We start from the raw sequence: 5,325 nt of genomic DNA, 5'->3' as shown, positions 1-5,325 counted from the left end.
CTCCCATACTTGTCATGTGGGCTGGAAATACCCAAATGAGGAACGTGCTTCCTCCAAAATCCAAATAGGCCCACCAAGTGTTCTTCTTTCTTGGTGGTGGGAGGGTCCAAGTGCAGTAACTTATCCTTTGACTAAGAAGGACTATCTCTGCATGCCCCATACCACTGCACTCCTTGAAATTTCCAGATGTTGGAGACCCTTGGATTTACTTATATCTTAGTCACTTCTTAGTTACTTTTTCTTTAAATATGGAACGCCTCACACATTTGCGTGTCATCCTTGCGCAGGGGCCATGTTAATCTTCTCTGTATCGTTCCAATTTTAGTGTATGTGCTGCCGAAGTGAGAACCTTAGTTACTTTTATATTGCTGTGATAAAAACATGAGCAAGGCAACTTACAGAGAGCAGGGTTTATTTGGTGCTTACAGTTCCAGAGGGGTAGAAGAGCACCCACATCATGGTGGGGGGAATGACGGCAGACAGGCAGGCATGGCACTGGAGAAGCACATGAGAACTCACATCCTGGCTCACAAACAGGATGCAGAGAGCTCACTGGGAATGGTGGGAGTCTCTTGAAACCCAAAGCCTGCTCCCAGTGACAAACACCTCCATCAAGGTCACATCTTGTATAATATTAGAGGGACCAGCCTTAATATTATACATCCCAGGGGCTCAGGAGAGAGAACTACTAACGTCGAGGACTATTTTCAGGAAATAGAATCTCAGCACACCGAGGTCTATAGTCCACTTGCTTTAATTCCTCTGGCATAACATCCTATATACACAACTTCGGTTCTGTCTAGCTCCTTTCTTGCCTAATTTCTCTCTATATTTATCTACTGCTCCCTCTAAGTTCTATCTTAATTCTCTCATCTTAATTCTGCCTCATCTAGGTCCTTTTCATCTTGTTCTGACCCAGCTAGTACTTCCCCATCTGACTCTTCCTCATCTTCCACCTCGTCCACACGTACTCTCTGGTCAAAATCCTCCTTATCCCTCTCTGTTCTCTGTCTCTCTTTGTTTTCCACGTTCCACCTAAGTCTCCCAGGAATTCAGTTTTAAACCCAAGCAATAGCAAGCTCCTGGACGAGCAAGGTCACCAGGCTTGAATTCTACAGGGTCATAAAGGCAGGTAAGCATTTTCCTCAGGCAGTGACCACCAGGCTTTCTTTTACAACCCAAAATGGGAGTGGTAAAGGAGGAGGTCAAGTGAGTGCTAATGACCGGTCAGTATATGAAAAAGGGATCTATGTGCTCAGTCTACATTCCTAGAATGTTAGGTTAGGTAAGAAGTTAGGGTTCTATTAGTAAGGTTGTATAAGAAAGGAGGGTCTCACCCTAAATTGCAAAAGAAATAAAGCTATCCGTCTGATCTAGGAGACAGGTGTTGTTTCGTGTGGCCTTGGATGCTTGATAGGCATTTTAGATAAATACACTGTTAGGAGTTCTTGGAAGCACACAAGAAAATCATTTTAGGAACCAGCTAATATATGTATACAAAAGCTAAAATGTCACCAAGACTTCTTAAGCCTTGGCTTGACCTTTGGAGAAGTCCTTGACTTTTCCAAGTAGTAGCTTTTGTGATAGTAGCTGAATTCCATTATGTTTTCCTGCAGCTTGCAGTAGTATATAAAATACATAGTACTTTTATGGGAACATGTGTACACATATTCATAAAAACATACATTTTTTCAAGCATCAGGCCTTTAACTCTCTGTGTATACATACAAGAAAGACAGAATTGTCTTTTTCCCCCTGCACCTATTCTATTATTACCCCTGTACAATGATTGCTAGAGTTATTATGGCACATCTATGTTAACACAGTATTTATAAGTCATGGATTTGGTTTTTATAGTGGAATTTTGATAGGCCCCTGTACTGACTGGTTTAGTATGTCAACTTGATACAAGTTAGAGTCATCAGAGAGGAAGGAGCCTCAGTTGAGGATATGACTTGATGAGATCCAGCTCTAAGGCATTTTCTCAATTAGTGATCAATGTGGGAGGGCCCAGACTATGGTGGGTAGTGCCATCCTTGGGCTGCTGGTCCTGGGTTCTATAAGAAGGTGGGCTGAGCAGGCCAGGGGAAGCAAGCCAGTAACCAGCACTCCTCCATGGCCTCTGCATCAGATCCTGCCTATGGGATCCTGTTTAAGTTCCTGTCCTAACTTCCTTCAGTGATGAACAGCAATGCTGAAGTGTAAGCCTAATAAACTCTTTCCTCCCCAACTTGCTTTTTGGTCGTGGTGTTTTGTTGCAGCAATAGATACCCTAAGATAGCTCCTTAGATGAACTCTGTTATTTTTCCAGACATACGTGAGCTATTAGCACTGATGCCCTTTAGTCCTGTGATATGAAATACCAGGAAGAGGACCTTCTCAGAATTATAAACCAGCACATATACCCTACTTTTTCACTTACATTTATTTTGGGAAAGGTTACATTTTTTTACATAGCTTGTTTTCATGAGCAGATCACATGAATGTTTGGGATTGGATGGCCTTTATGCAAATGCATGCATGTCCATGTGGCCTTTATAGCTAGGCTATACAGTTAATTCTACATGGTGAAGGTTATTTGAGGTAATATATTGAGTAATATAATAATTATGTTCATGCCCTTGACCCTTAACCTGTCAGAAAAATGATCTCAGGAAATGACTTTTCCTGTTATTTCCTCAGGGGGCAGTAGCTCAGCCTCTAAATTCACTGGTAGAAAAATTCCTCTGTGAATTCAGAAGTTTAGACAAAGAAGCTCACAGTGATAACAACAGATGAGACAAAACATGCAGTTTGGTAATTACATTATTAGGAAAGACTATGGAACAAAAAAAGGACATATATAATAACCTCTTTAAAAACGTATTATTATTATTATGTGGTACGTGCATGTGTGTGTGCACTTGTATGTATGTGTTTGTGTTGAGTACAGGTACAAGTATGCCATAGTACATGAGCGAATATATGTACATAAAGTACATGGTACACTAGAAGATGACTTTTGGGAGTTTCATCATAGGTTCTGGTGACTGAACTCAGGTTGTCAGGCTTGAACGACACTTAGAGCTGAGCCATCTTGCCAAATCATTAACTTATTGATAAATGTGGTCTTGAACTTGTATTATAACTCTTGCCTACGTAGCAGCTGATATATGTCACAGTATAGATTGTGACATCACTCTTCCAAGTTCTGTAACACTGTTGCCATGGTTATGTGATTATATATGTTTGTGCCTCAGTTTTGAATTTCAGTGTCGTTGAGACTTCTCAACTAGCACCTGGGATAATATAGACTGTTGTATTTTGATTGCGGTAAACGTTTAAAATGGACAATAACTGTACCTGCCAAGGTATGATATTCACCACTGGATGCTGTGCCTTTAGTTGGTTAATAGTTTTCAAAATATTTTGTCCAAATATTTATATATATATATATATATATATATATATATATATTTGATTGTCCTGTAAAGCAATTTGACTTTAACCTTTCTCTATATGTTATAAAAGGGGTTCTCTGAAGGAACAGAATAGAGAGAATATATGTATACATCAAGGGGACTTATTAGATCGGCTTATAGGATGCTGTCTGGGTAGTTCAACAAAGGCTGTCTCATCCTTAAAAGACTGAGAATCCGGCAGTGGTTGGGTCCAAAGGCTGACTGTCTTAGTGTTCTCAGTCTGGCACTGGAGTCCTGGAGGATTCCTGGAGAGCTGCCGATCCTCAGTCTACATTGGAGTCCCAAGGTAATTGGTGCTAAGACTGGCAAAGGAACACCTCAGCAGCAGGGTCGCTGAGCTCACCAGTGAGAGTGAGGCAAGCAGGCAAACAACAGACTTTCCTTATTCCACGCCCTTGTACCTGGGTCACCACCAGAAGGTGCAGCCCAGACTAGGCTGGATCTTACTGATTCAAATTATCAAATCAAGAAAATCCCTCATAGGAATGCCCAGCAGCTTGGGTTATAACTGTTTCAAGATGTAGTCAAATTGACAACCAATATTAGCCATTTGTATGTGTGTGTGTGTGTGTGTGTGTGTGTGTGTGTGTGTAAATTCCTATTATAACTTATGTTGTTAAGCTCTTCCTTACTAGATACTTTGTGGTGCAAATGTAATAACTTTTGTTATTTTGATAAGATTTAGGTTATATGTATTGAAATTATTAATCTCAAAAAATTGGAGTGAATCAAAAATTTTGGAGATGTTTTAAGGCATTTTGTATAGTAATGTGTGTATATCTTTATTTTTAACACACATTCCCTTTTTTTTCCCTGAAAGGTTCATTTTATTCAGGTAATTATGAATACGTGTTTTTCATTTATGTGATGGGTCATAGAAACATGCACTTTCTATATTTCATTACTCTGAAAACATTTATTTTTTGAGCTATCTGAATTGCCAGAGGTATCAATTAGAAGTAATTTTTCAACCTACTTCCCTGCAGAGCTAAGCATTGTCAAATGTGGTAATTATTTTTCAATGTGGAGTCAGTTTTAACACACAAAAACAGAGGACTAGGGTCAATCATAAAGACAGATGAATAGGAACATAGAAACTTAATACTGTCTTACATTCAGCAATTAGTATATAATGTATACATATCATGTGATTAGAATTATTCACAGAGAAAATTGTGGTTGCCTGTAGATTTGAAAAGATGTTAATGGCTAAAACTGTTTCAGAGTGTTGTGTGACTTAGCTCTCCTGACCTTTCATTTTGAGCTCTTCCAAAAGTTGAGCTCTAGACTTTCCTATGACTTTCTCAATAGCTAAATGGAGATACTCTCAAATTTGTGACACATCAGTAATGTAAGATGGTGGGTTTTTCAGGTCTTAAAATATTACATGTTTTAATACATAATGTTCGTGCACCCAGCATTCTGGGGCTGCCTTATTGAAACAGGTATTGGAACTGAGACATTCTGAAGAACAATGCTGACCTAACTGTGGGCGTGGACAGTGAGTGTGTACTTAGGCCAGCACAGGCATAAGTTTTAAACTGTTAACTCGTTTTGTCTACCCAAGTATGCATGAAAGAAAAATGGTTGCTTTCAAGCTAAGTAGCAGTATGTCAGAGAAGAATAATGGCTTTGGAATTTAGAACCCAAGACTTTCATGAGTCTGTGGTCAAGCTAAGCTGGCAGAACTGGGCAGTTTATTTTGCCAATAACTTAACATGCCTGAGGATTTAAACCACATGCCTTGTGTTCATGAACTCATTCCCCAACAGCACAGATGTATGCCCTCATGGGGAGAATCAAAGAGAGAGAGCAATGAAAGTATTCCAACTCCTCTACTCTTAGGGCCAACGTAGAAACAGAT

The 5,325-nt window shown here is 39.6% G+C and overlaps 1 non-coding gene across 1 annotated transcript; it reads right to left on the bottom strand.

The window, feature by feature from the left end:
- Nucleotides 1-242: 242 nt before the first annotated feature.
- LOC128106134 (U6 spliceosomal RNA) lies at nt 243-349 on the bottom strand. The gene has a single exon (XR_008216606.1). It is a non-coding gene; the product is annotated as a U6 spliceosomal RNA (small nuclear RNA).
- Between the last annotated feature and the right edge of the window lie 4,976 nt (nt 350-5,325).

This window comes from Peromyscus californicus, unplaced genomic scaffold (genome assembly GCF_007827085.1).
Source record: "Peromyscus californicus insignis strain IS unplaced genomic scaffold, ASM782708v3 Scaffold_11__1_contigs__length_118956290, whole genome shotgun sequence".
Lineage (NCBI taxonomy): Eukaryota > Metazoa > Chordata > Mammalia > Rodentia > Cricetidae > Peromyscus > Peromyscus californicus.
The sequence above is the reverse complement of the archived record's forward strand: the minus strand, read 5'-3'. Positions and strand labels throughout refer to the sequence as shown.